A 14,135-nucleotide genomic window follows, 5' to 3' on the forward strand; every position below is an offset into this window, starting at 1 on the left:
TTGCAGGATGTGGGATTCTTTTTGCTTCTTTTCTGACTGCTCCAACACCCTTCCTTCTGCTCCACTGCACCAGCACACACCCCTGAGGCTACAGAGAGCGGCAGCTAATCAGCATAGTTACTAGAAGTGTTCGGTAGACAACTCTGTGGTACATCATACAATGTTAGCTGAGACATATGTTTCCATATTGGTTCAGTGTATCCAAGTATCAATTTCCTATAGTGAAGGATTGATTCACGTAACTTAAGACATAATAATCACTGTATGCAAAAATGATGCACCACTGTGGAAGACAGTATGGTGGTTTCTCAAACAATTACACTCAGAATTACCTTATCCAGCAATTTCACTTCTAGGTATATGCCCAGAAGAATTGAAAGCAGGGATTTGAACAGATATTTGTACACCAATGTTCATAGCAGCATTATTTATAATAGCCAAAAGGTGGAAACAAGTCAAATGTCCATCAACAGATGAATGGATCGTTGGGGAGGAAGACATTTTCCTCTACCCTTCTAGGTTCTTCTGACTGGCTTAAGAATTGAATTGACATGAGACAGATTAACAGGAGAAAGTCAAACAAAAGTTAAATAACATGTGTACATGGAGGAGGCCCAGGAAAACTGAGTAACTCACCAAAATGACTGAAACCCTCACTTTGTTTTTAAATTTTATTTATTTATTTATGGCTGCATTGGGTCTTCCTTGCTGTGCGCAGGCTTTTCTCTAGTTGTGGTGAGCGGGGGCTACTCTTTGTTGCAGTGCGCGGGCTTCTCATTGCAGTGGCTTCTCTTGTTGCAGAACAAGGGCTCTAGGCGCACGGGCTCAGTAGTTGTGACACACAGGCTCAGTAAGTTGTGGCTCGTGGGCTCTAGAGCACAGGCTCAGTAGTTGTGGTGCACGGGCTTAGTTGCTCTGCGGCACGTGGGATCTTCCTGGACCAGGGCTCGAACCCGTCTCCCCTGCATTGGCAGGCGGATTCCCAACCACTGAGCCATCAGGGAAGTCCCTGAAACCCTCACTTTAAATACCATCTTCAGCTAAAGACAGAAGAGGATTTGGGAATAGTGATTTGGGACTTCAAAGGGAGGAAGGCAATTGACATGGAGATGGAAAAGCAAACGTTTGGTAAATGTTTGCTGGGCCTGAAGAGACAGTGGGACACAGGGTGGCCTGTGATCTCTAAGAGTTTCCCCCACCACATCTAGCTCATGTTCTTTGCAGACATCTCTGGTAATAGGCCCTCTATCTAAATTCCTTTAGGTACTTAGGGGGAAGGTCAAAAGTTCTTCCTGAGTCTTTTGGGCCTTGATTGTTTTCAGCTTGAAATAATCCACATGCCAGAGACATTTTAGGGTGGCAAATTTTGTTTCCCTACAGATAAACAAAATATGGTATATGAACGTAATGGAATGGATTATTAGCCATAAAATGAAATGAAGTTCTGATACATGTTCTAACATGGGGAACCTTGACAACAGGCTAAGTGAATAAATCAGACATAAAAAGACAAATAGTGTGATTTCACTTATATGAGATACCTAGAATAGTCAAATTCTTAGAGAAAGAAAAGAGAATGGTAGTTAGTTACCAAGGGCTACAGAGGAGGGGAGAATGGGGAGTAATCATTTAAAGGGTACAGAGTTTCAGTTTGACATGAAAAGTTCTGTAGATGGATGGTTACACAACAGGGTGAATGTATTTAATGCCACTGAATTGTACACTCAAAAAGGGTAAAAATCATTAATTTTATGTCATATATATTTTACCAGAATTTTTTTTTAAAAAAGACCATAGTGGGTCTAAGCTATGCTTCATTCAGCCAAGTGTTCATATCTGATAACAGCACCAAGGAAACTATTACAAAAAAAAGATAGAGCTGTCCATCTAATATCAACTTAAAAATCAGTAAAGAAAGCATAAATAAAGTAAATTATTAAGGAAGACAATTTAAGTGATACTGAACTGAAATTGGGTCCACTTGACAATTTACTGATACTGGGTTGTGGTGAAGGAAAATACAGCATTTATTGTAGGCACCAAGCAAGGAGAATGGGCAGCTCATGCTCAAAAGAACCAAACTCCCCGATGGCTTTCAGGGAAAGGTTTTTAAAGGCAACATTCAGGGTGAGGGTTGCATGGGTATGACTTTCTTCTGATTGGTTGGTGGTAGTTAACAGGGTGGTATTTCAGCAATCTTAATCACCAACCTGGTTCCAACCAGTATGGGGTCTATATGCTTGTGGTCAGCATGTAGTCACCATCCTCAGCCTGGGTGGGAGTCTTTGTCCCTGCAGAACAACTCAAAGATATGTGTCAGATTGTTGTATATATCCCTTGAGGAAGAACTAGGACTCTATTTTATCGCTGAACTATTGTTTCTTGACTGCTTTTCCTGTGTTTCTGCATTCCCTCACTTCCCTAATTAATAACTGCTTGTGCCTGCTTTTTGGAACTTGGGGAAGGCCTAGGAGACCAAAGCCTTTTTCTACAAACATGAAATGGGAGACACAGAGGGGCTTTTGTACCTAGGAAGGCTCTGCAGGGTCCTGCTTAGTTTCAGCTTCAGGTCTTCTCAGCTTGTCTCTCCCAGTGTGGAACCACCACCTTATGATCTGGGACGAGGAGAATTAGGCCCCAGTATTCTCAGAGCCTCTGTGCACAAGGCAGAGCTTCCATCCCATGAATTGGGGCTGAGCAGAAAAAGGGAGTCCCCCACCTTTTGGCCACACTTGCATAGAAGTTAGCTTCAGAAACAGGTAGCTGGGGTCAGGATGAGAAATGCTGATATCCTGCCCTGCCTGGGAAGACAGCCCTCTACCTGGGATCTGTGGGGAGAGGAGCCCTGTGCTCTTGGCTGCACCAGTCTGCAGTAGAGTTTCCACTATGGTGAGCTGGGAGGGGAGAGGGGAGAAGTGGGTCCTGGATCAAACACCTCAGGGTTCACTGAGCTTTAGGAGATTTCATTAAATAAATATTTCTTCATTTGCTGTATGCACCCAGGACCATGTCCAGAGACTTTAAATGGCTGTCCTTTTATAATTATTACTGATTTATTTTGGTAGTGAGTCTGAAGAGCTCCTCACATTGTCATGCTGGAAGTGAAACTCTAGCCTTTTAAAAATTGTTCTAAGGAATCCCGTGGTCCTTTAGATCCAAGTTCTCAAGAGAACATAAAGCCCAGTCCGAAGAACTAGAAGAGATACTAGAATATATCTGTCTTGGACTTGCCTGGTGCACAGTGCTTAAGAATCCGCCTGCCAATGCAGGGGACGCAGGTTCAATCTCTGGTCCGGGAAGATCCCACATGCCGTGGAGCAACTAAGCCCATGTGCCATAACTACTGAGCTTGCGCTCTAGAGCCCATGAGCCACAACTACTGAGCCTGCATGCCACAGCTACTGAAGCCCGCATGCCTAGAGCCCATGCTCCACAACAAGAGAAGCCACCGCAATGAGAAGCCCATGCACCGCAACGAAGAGTAGCCCCCACTCGCCGCAACTAGAGAAAGCCGCGCGCAGCAATGAAGACACAATGCAGCCAAAAATAAATAAGCAAATAAATTGAAAACAAAAACAAAAACAAAACAAAACAAAAAGAATATATCTGTCTCCTCAACTGACAAGTACTAGAGCCTAAATAAAGGTATGTGAGGAAGAAAACTGTGAAATATAATTTATATAATTATGTCATTCTATCCACACTTCAGTCCAAACTTGAGAAATTGCCAGGAGGACAATTTATACATCTAACTTAAGAAAAAAAAAAAAAAAGCAGTTCTGAATTTCTAAAAGCTATTTAGGATAAATTGAAGATTTTTGCTTCCTATAATTCCCTACTTGGCCTCTAAAATAGACCTGAGCCAATTAACCCACTTCTTCTCAAGAGTAAGCATTGACAGGACTATGTTCCTGTCAAGTATTTCTCCATTATTTTCTCTTCCACTGAAAACAAAATAAAATTTGGCTGGTGATGGGATAATTATCAGCAAGATCTTTAAGTTAAAATTCGAGATACTTCTCTGTGTTTATACCACTCAACTAGAATTTAAAATCCAAGGTGACACCTGAGGCTCAATTTCACAGCAATAAGGAATAGGAATGCTGCAGGACATCCTGAAGAGGTTCAGCTCTCTATGAAGGGGTGCCTAGAACTGCAGAAGCTCATTTGAGTAGGGTCTTTATACATCTCTAGGAATAAACTGAAAAAAAATCTTCAACAAAAGAGTTGCACTGAGCAATGTACAGTGCTTGGTTCTTGCCTCATGAAAACACCTGAGTATATTGTTCACATCCAGTTGTGCTAATTGTGAGGTCTGGCCCAGTGACAGTTGCATCACCCTATGGTATCAATTATTCTGTCCTACTTAATTTTCTCTAATTTTGTGTGACCCCTAAGTTACGTCCCAGGAAGTGATTCTCTTTCAGATTATTCCTCATCTAATTTCACTCTCTTAAATGTAAATTCTAATTTGTACCTTTGGCTTCCTCCTTTGAAAACTCCCCATTCCACTGTGGTTTAGTTTAAGACTGTAAATTTCCTTGCAAGAGAGCAGATTATCATGCTGCATCTTGGCCCAGGTGGGTTAGTCCCAGTGACTGGGAAATCTCTGGGATTTCCAGGGTCAAAAATGCCAGTGGATATATTTTTCACATACTGAGAATATAGGTGATCATATTTGGCCTTTACTGATTAGCTTCCGTCAGGCTGAGGGGCCACCAAGAGCAGGTGAATAGGTGTACCCCACACAGGGGAGTCTGGCAGAGAAGGTGAGCAGCGGCTGGAATGGAGCCAGCACTACGCTCCCCAAGCTGTGTGCATCTCAGTGCATAACTGGGGCCCCAGCAACGTGGGGACCAGTACAAAAGTCTTCACTGAAACTTCTCTGGCTTTTATGTGATTTACCAATAAAAGCCTTGCTGTCAGAAAGCATCTTTCTTCTTTTAAGAATGTGGCCAAAACAGTGACCATTGCTGAAGTACCAGCAGCCAAAATGAAGTTCAATCCCTTTGTGGCTTCTGATCAAAGCAAGAACCAGAAAAGGCACGTCAATGTACCTTCCCACATTCACAGGAAGATTATGTCTTCCCCCTCTTTCCAAAGAGCTGAGACAGAAGTACAGTATTCGATCCATGCATATCCAAAAGGAGGAGGAAGTTCAGATTATGCGAGGGCACTGCAAAGGGCAGCAAATTGGCAATGTAGCCCAGGCTTATGGGAAGAAGTATGTCACCTGTACTGACTGAGTGCAGCGAGAGGAGGCTAACGGCACAACTGTCCATGTGGGCGTTCACCCCAGCAAGGTGCTTGTCACTAGACTAAAACTGGACAAAGACCACAAAAAGATCCTTGAACATAAAGTCAAATCTCTCCAGGTAGGAAAGGAAAAGGGCAGACATAAGAAAGAAACAATTGAGAAGATGCAAGAATAAAGTAATCTTATATACAACTTTCATTAAAAACTGTTAAAATGAAAAAAAGGAGAATGTGGCAAAATGTGTGTGATAGAACACTAGATGAAAAAGTCAAGGTGTACCCAGTGTGAATAAAAAGAATGCATATGACCAGAAAACAATGCTGGAAGCCAGTGCATTAAAATGTTTACAATATTAGTTTTGGACGGTGGAGTTATAAATGATTCTTATTTTATATCCTCGTATCTTTGTAAATTACAGCAAACACGTATTTTTCTCCGCATGTGTGGAAAGCACTCCTCTCTGTTCTGCTGTCACAGTTTTATATCCAACATAACTGTCAACTCTTCTATGAAACCTATTTCATATCCTATTTTCTGCTGTACCAGTTCTCTCCACCTTAACCTTTTCCAAGTTGGTTCTCTGCCTAAGACTTCTCCTTCTTGACCAGAAGAGGTCTCTGCTGCGTCACTCAAAAAAAAGACAAAGCTTTTCTTTTTTTTTCTTTTTTTTTTAAATGTTTTGTTGGTTTGCATTTTTTTAATAAGGTAAAAATTCTTCAGTGCCTCTGAAACTAACAAAATTTTCAAATAGATCATTTTATCAACGAAGGGGAGCTTAAACCCTTTGGGTACCCTCATCAGTGCCTTGCATTTTACTGAGCCACAGAGTAATTTCATCTGATATGTAAAAATTTGAAAACTAAAAAAGAGAAAACAAGGGAGAACACATTTAAACAGGAAAACATATCTTTTCTAGGGACAAATTAAAAGCCATCAGTAAAGCACTTCCGAGAGCATGGACTTCGGTTAGGCTGACCTGGCTTTGAATTCTGACTTCACTACCAACTGTGTGGCTTCAAGCAGCTCCACGCACCATATTCCTCTCTCTCAGTTTGTCATCTGGAAAATGAGGCTACAGATAGCTCATTCATAGAGTTGTAAATAGTCTGTTAGGGAACATAAAAGCGCTTAGCGTGACACTAAATAATGATGTTTGGATTCTTATTAGCCCTGTGGATAGACATATGGATTGGGTTGGGAGTTAAATTTTAGCCATACCATGGCTAACTCAGTTGCAAAGTAGCTTTTTCCCGAGAGGAAGAATATAGGAATAGCAGGAAATAGGAAATCCCTTCAAATGGGAAGAGGAACGTTTTTCATCAACCATCTTTGCTTCAAATATGGTGAGGTAACAGGGAGTCAACATCAACATTCTGGTTCCAACAAGTCTGGGGTCTACATGCTTGTGGGCAGCACACAGTTAACTTCTTGCACCTGGTGGAGGTTTCAGGCTCTGCAAAACAGCTCAAAGGACATGGCTCAGAATATTACCTATAGCCCTTGACTTTGGTTTAATGGCTAAACTATTATTGTTTTGTCTTGTTTGACTCTTTTCCTTTCTTTCTGCATTTTCTCACTTCTCTGGTTAAATTTACTCTTTGGAATTTGGGGAAGGCCTAAGAGGCTAAAGTTTTTCTACAGACAAGAGGCAGGCAGGGGACATGCGGGGGTGGGCAGGTTCTGTTCTGGGAGGGCCCCCTAGGGTCCTGCTCAGTTACAGATACAGAGCAAAATCAGCAAAGGAAAAAGGCACATGGGGTGAAGTCCAGGGGACAGCGAGCCCTAATTTCCAAGAGTCCTCTGTCAGTGGAGTCAAACGGAGCAGACATACTTAATTCCCCCAGCAATGAGCTGTGACAACTCTGTTTTTAATTTGATCAGGAAAAGTAACTTGTTCATCCTTCGGTCTTTCTGGAGATTTAAGAGAATACTTTGCAGGTACAGCAAGGTTCATTGTCATCCAGGTATTGGAAGACAAAAGTCATGTTTGCATCACAGTGTTCCCAAGCAATCGCAGGTGCATTTTATCCTAAGTGATTACTAGATGATCAGTCTTCAACTGATGCTACCTTCTAGAAGAGAGCTAAGCTTTAGAGAGTCAACAAAGTCAGGGTGGTTTCCAGGAGGATGCAGATTTGAGCGACGGGTACGATGTGAGCCAATGAGAACTAGAAAGGACTTTCTACGCATGGTAAAAGCATAAATAGAGGCAATGAGGAAGGGAAAAACCACTGCATTTACAGAATGGTGAGAATATCCTGGGCAGAGAAAAGTTTCCTGGTGGGAAATAAAAGAAGGTAATCTTAGGAAAAGGGATCCAGCTTATTGAGGACTTTCAATCCCCAAATTAGTGATCGAAATAGATTACTATAGAGAGTTATGTTAATGATCATGACAGAGTTTGAGAAAAATTAATCTGGCAACACTTCAAAGGATGGATTGGAGATTAAGCGTTAAATAAACTTGTTTGAAAATAAACGCAGGTGAGAAGCCCCGATTAGGATCAAAGATATGTGGATGGGGAATAGGGGGCTCCCTCGAGACAGTTTACATTGGGGTGAATGAAGCACACAAGCAAGGCTTGAGCACATGGAAATAAGGTCAACCTATCCTGGAGAGGAGTTTAGTTGCACTTGGTAAGTTACCTTTATAAATGAGGTCAGTAAGGCACTACAGAGCCTTTTTTTTTTTTTTTTTTGGCCGAGGCTGCTTGTGGGATCTTAGTTCCCCGACCAGGGATTGAACCCCGGCCCTCGGCAGTGAAAGGGCAGAGTTCTAACCACTGGACAGCCAGGGAATTCCCTATTAGAGACAGTTTAACCTCCAAGAAAAGTTATAAAACACTTTCTACTAGAAAGACAGATGATAATGCAGAGGGGGAAAAATCAATGTGTGGTATAGAAGTAGCAAGAGGTGCAGTGTTTTTTTTATGGTGAAGTATTTTAAGAAAGCCATTTAGTGTGACTAACCTGTTTTCCCTTTCAAAGATAGTTCATTTCAGTATAGCCTAATTAGGAAGGGTTAAATAAGGCACCCGAGGTCAAGACTGGACCTGCTTTGTTAACTTATAAAAATTCACGAAAGCAGTAATATCTAAGAGCTCATACAGTCATATCTGAGATCTGATACATTTGGAATGAGCTATGAGCTGATATGGGGCTGTATATTTTTAACAAAAGCCGAAATGACATTTTAAAAAAATTTTATTTTATTGAAGTATAGTTGATTTACAATGTTGTGTTAATTTCTGCTATACAGCAAAGTGATTCAGTTATACATATATACACATCCTTTTTCATATTCTTTTCCATTATGGTTTATCACAGGATATTGAATACAGTTCCCTGTGCTATATAGTAGGGCCTTGTTGTTTATCCATCCTCTATACAATAGTTTGCATCTGCTAACCCCAAACTCCCAATCCATCCCTCTCCCTCCCCCCTCCTCCTTGGCAACCACAAGTCTGTTCTCTATGTCTGTGAGTCTGTTTCTGTTTCGTAAATAAGCTCATTTGTGTCATACTTTACATTCCACATATAAGTGATATCATATGGTATTTGTCTTTCTTTTCCTGACTTTGCTTAGTATGATAATCTCTAGGTCCATCCATATTGCTGAAAATGGCATTTCATTCTTTTTTATGACTAAGTAGTAAGGAATAACATTTCTAATCATGCCACCAACTCAAATTTTCTCAGTGCAAAAACAACATTAACATGCTTTGAAGATGTAAAGTGTCTTGAGGAAGCGGTAGTCAGAGTAAAAGCCAGCTGCTGCCTGTGTCGTGCTGCTCTGTCAGATTCACAAGCTCAGTTTCTCCCTTCCTCTCCTCCTTCACCCCATTCCCCTGGCAATGGCCTTCCTTCTGCACTTCAAACATGCTAAGTTAGTCCCCATCTCAGAACTACCTGCAGTGTTCCTCCCAAGATTTTCCCGTGGCTGCCTCCTTCTCATCATTCAGGTTTGTTTGTTTTTTTAAATAAATTTATTTATTTTATGTATTTATTTTTGGCTGCGTTGGGCCTTCGTTGCTGCGCGTGGGCTTCTTCCTAGTTGCGGCGAGCGGGGGCTACTCTTTGTTGTGGTGCACGGGCTTCTCATTGCGGTAGCTTCTCTTGTTGCGGAGCATGGGCTCTAGGCGTGCAGGCTGCAGTAGGTTTTGTTCGCGGGCTCTAGAGCGCAGGCTCAGTAGTTGTGGCAGATGGGTTTAGCTGCTCTGTGGCATGTGGGATCTTCCCGGACCAGGGCTCGAAGCCTGCATTGTCCCCTGCATTGGCAGGCGGATTCTTAACCACTGCACCACCAGGGAAGCCCCATCATTCAGTTTTTAAACAGTATCCTCTCCTCAGGGAGGGATAGCAGATGCTGTTTGGGGCCCTGCCCATATGCCTCTTCACAGGCTGTGCATTCATCCCCCAGATGCTGTGGGTGTTGGCTGCTCATGACTCAGGCCTTTGTCCTTTTATGGGGAATTGCCCTTGGCTGGCAGGAGCCTCCTCCCCTGGCAGTGGTCCCGGAGATAATGGCGGTAAGTTATGTCCCCCACCCAGGGGAGGGCGGTGGACAAAGGCTAAGTGATGAAAGGATGTAGCAGCCTCCTCACCTCTGGGTGGCACAACTTCTGTGGTGCAATTCGCGATTCAGGGCTTCCCATGGGATCAGGCTGAGACTAGACTTCTCCTAAAGCCATATCTTTGCCGAACTTCATCCCCTGCTGTCCCCTACTTTTTTCACCTAATAGGTTTCTCCTTAAGATCATTTAAGCGGGAATTCCCATCTTAGGTTCTGTTCACAAGAAAGACAGCTGGTGAGAGAAGTGGTCCTAGGAAGCCAACTGGATCTAGATTTGGCGTTGGATAACTCATCCACTAGGTGGCAATGAGAACCCTGTCATTGGTAGTGAGTGAACTATTGTTAGTGCTTGACTTGCTGTAGGGGTGCAGTTGCTAAGATTTTCACCTGCAGAGAACTAGGACAAAATATAGGTAGAAGAAGCTGCATTAAATTGTGCAATGGCTCTGGTATTTAACATGTATCAGGAAAACAGGGGAAAGCTTGGTACACAGGAATGCTTGGACTATTTTTGCCACTTCTTGGGAGTCTGTAGTTATTTCAAAACAAAAAGTTAAAAATGAAAACAAAGAAACAGCAATAATGTAAAAATAATATTATATCCTAGGTGGAATGGTAAACATTAGTACCATCATTAAGGACTTCAGGGATACAGAAATAATGGTTCCCATATACCCCCATTTGATTCAATAGCTTGACCTCTTCAAAAACCAAATTAATTGTGGCAGATGACATGGACTACCTGAAACTCAACCAAATAACCCCAACTGATGCCATTTCATTGAATGTGGTACCTTTATTAGAACAGATTAACATAGACTTTGGTATGTGGTGTAAAGCCCTAACTGACATCTATATCCTTTTCTATACCCATCAGAAAGGTAAATCAGTAAAAGTTTGCATTCACAAGGAATGGATAATAGTATATACAGTCACAACTTTGCCTTAGGGCTACTTTAACTCTCCTACTCTCTGTCATAATGCAGTCCAAAGGGATCTGGATCATGTGGACATTCCACAGAATTTTACATCGGTCAACTATATTGATAGCATGATGTTAAGTGAACCTGATAAGAAGGAAATGGCAAGTGCTCTGGGATGCTGAAGTACACTTAAGAAGGTGGAAAAAAAAATCCTAAAAAAAATAAAGGAGGCTGCCACATTGGCAAAGTTTCTAAGGGCACAGTGTTCTGGTACATCCTAAGACATCTCCTCTCTGGTAAAGGACAAGTCAATGCACCTTGTGACTCCTGCCACCAAGAAAAAAGCACAGAGCATGGTAGGCATTTTGGAGACAGTATTTATGACATTTGGGAACACTGCTCCAAGCTATTTAGTGGGTGATGAGGAAGTTTACCAGTTTAAGTGGGACTCAGAGTAGAAAAGGGCTCTGTAGTGGATCTAGGTTATGGTATAAGAAACACTGCCTCTTGGGCCATATGACCCCAAAGATTCTAGGGTACTCGATGTACCTCTGGTAGATAAAGATGCTGTGTGAAATACTTGGGAAACCCAAATATGAGAATTGCAGGGCAGATCTCTAGGGTTCTTGGGCAAGGCCTTGTTACTTCTAGGAGAGAACTATACACCATTCACAAAACAGCTTCTGACACACTATTGGGACCTGGAAGAGACTATCTGATTACGAGACATCAAATGACTATGAAACTAGAGCTGCTCGCCACAAGCTGGGTTTGGTCAGACCTACCAAGTCATAAGATTGGGTACACCAGCAACATCCGTCATAAGCTGGAAACAGTACATCTGAAACTGGGCTCAAGCAGATCCCCAAAGCATAATAAAGCTGTGTAAACAAGTAGATCAGAACAACTACTACTTCCATTTCTCTTACATAAACACTTTTCCTTCAGCTCATAGCTGTAGCCTCTTAAAGTTTTCCTAGGAGCAGCTGATAGAGGAGGAAAAATCTTCTTCTTGGTATATGAATACACGTTGAAAATAGACTACTAGTACGCTACAGCCCACTTGTGCTGAAAGACGGTGGTGGAGGAAAATTATCTCAGTGGGTAGAGTTTCAGATGGTTCTCCTGGTTATCTATTTTGTGTGGAGAGAAAACGGGCCCCCAGAAAAGTTATTCACAGATTCATGGGCACTAGCAAATGGCCTGGCTGGTCAGTCAGTGGCTGGGAAAGAGCAAGACTGGAAAATCATAGAGCAAGTCTGGAGAGAGCTTGGGAGTGGATCAATGGGAGTGGGCAAGAAGCACTGGTTAATGTCCGCCAGGGAGTGTCAGCTGCAGGTGAGGCACTAGCCAACAAAGGCGCGGGAAGAGTCACCCAGCAGACGTCAGCCAGCTTCTATCCTCAGCCACACCCGCCCTTCCACAGTTGGCTTATGAAAAGAACAGCCATCGATGGGGTTTATGCATGAGTTCACCAGCAGGGGCTCCCGCTCCACAAAGCTGATCTAGGACTGCTGCTGCTGCATATCCAACCACCAGTAATGAAGAGCAATGCCGAGTCCCCCAGACAGCCCAGCCTCTTGAGAAAACCAGCCAGCTATATCAGACACCCTTCATGCTTGGAAAGAACAACAATCCATGGTTGTATTTATCATAACCTGAGGACCACCTGCAATAGTCAGAGTTGCAGTTTGTTCCAGTAACTCTTCTCTTATAAATACCAGAAATTGCACCAACCAGAATGTTGGAGGACCTGCGACCAGATGGAGTGACATTACCATGAGAAACAAGTGGCTCTGAGTGGTCCAAAGTGTAGACTGTAGCAGATGCAACGGGTGCCTTCCTAAATCCCCTTCACAGGCTGGTGTGCCAGTGTTGGCTGCTAATGGCTCACACCTGCGCTCTGCCCCAGGGGCTTGCATTTGGCTGAAGGGAGGTGCCTAAGTCAGAGATGACTCTTCCTTCCACAGTGTACAGAGACATCTGTCTAGCCATGACTACATTTCCCAGCTTCTCTTGCAACTAGATGGGGACATGTGAATAGTTCTCACTGAGAACTATTGAGGTACATTCTCTCAAGACCAAGATTAAGAAGCTTTCTCCATTTGTTCTTTCCCCTTCCTCCTCCTGCATGCAAAGGGCATGAAAACCCTGGCAAAAGGAGGCCACAAGACAAAAGGAGCCTGGGTTCCTGAGTCACCATGTGGAAGCTGCCACCAATCAGGAACACATGTATTGTTAAATGACTGTGGGTTCTTTTGTTACAGCAGCTGCATTACTCTAATATCCTCTACCCGTGAACTCTAATGGGATTCCTGACGTACTATGAAGTGGGACTGGATGCTTCTGAAGGCCCCTTCTGATACAGATTCTCTGGGACGTTTCTTCTGAAATTTATGAATTATTGTACTTGAAGGTTATGTTGTTAAATAGTATCATTTAATTATCCTATAGTAAACATAGTAAAGTTTAAAACCACTGGGTCAGAAGAACTGGATTCCAGCTCTGGCTCCTCTACCAGCCTGTTATAGAGTCTGGAAAATATAACTTTACCTCTCTGAGCCTCAGTTTCATCAACTGTAAAATGTAAATAAAATGCAATGTGAATGAGGACAATATGACCTTTAAGGTCCTTTCTAGCTCTTGTAGTTCTTGCTTCTCTGTATAGTATTAAAACAAATCTCTTCAAGGAATGTACAGCAACAGCTCTTTATAGGCTGGGAGAAGTGGGAGTACAGAACTTTAGTGCATTATATATTGCACTAAACTTAACCTATAATAAACCCTTTAATCACGGAGTTATCTTTTATTATTGGACTTCAAAATTTGGAGATGAGTCAAAGACACTGGGTTCTTTGCTTTTGGCTCTAGATATAGTCAAATTGTCTTGAACAGCTCAAATACTCCATTCAATTGAGGCAGTAATTGGGGATGATTTGTATCAGAAGTAGGAAATAGGGCCAAGTGAGTCCAGTGGGAAATGGCTGTTTGGCAATGCCAAGAAACACTCCAGGGCACTGGGCCATGACCATGTCAGTGACACATAGCCCACACTGACAATGAATCCAACAGTAAACCATAAGCTGATTGAAGTTTTGTTTCCTTTATAAACAAATAGGCGTGGTTGTGTTCCAATAAAACATTGCTTACTGGTTTCGGTTATTGTTTTTTTTTAATTAACAAACATAAAGAAAGTCCCTTAGAACAGGGGTCCCCAACCCCCGGGCCATGGACCGGTACCAGTCCGCAGCCTGTTAGGAACTGGGCTGCACACACAGCAGGAGGTGAGTGGCAGGCAAGCAAGTAAAGCTTCATCTGCCGCTCCCCATCCCTCTCCATCACTGGCATTAGCGTCTGAACCATCTCCCCCCCACCCCCCATCC

At 42.7% G+C, this 14,135-nt stretch overlaps 1 pseudogene; it reads left to right on the top strand.

Annotated features, from left to right (window-relative positions):
- Positions 1-4,993: 4,993 nt before the first annotated feature.
- On the top strand, positions 4,994-5,432 carry LOC133089905 (large ribosomal subunit protein uL24-like; annotated as a pseudogene).
- Positions 5,433-14,135: the final 8,703 nt, after the last annotated feature.

Source organism: Eubalaena glacialis, chromosome 4 (genome assembly GCF_028564815.1).
Source record: "Eubalaena glacialis isolate mEubGla1 chromosome 4, mEubGla1.1.hap2.+ XY, whole genome shotgun sequence".
Lineage (NCBI taxonomy): Eukaryota > Metazoa > Chordata > Mammalia > Artiodactyla > Balaenidae > Eubalaena > Eubalaena glacialis.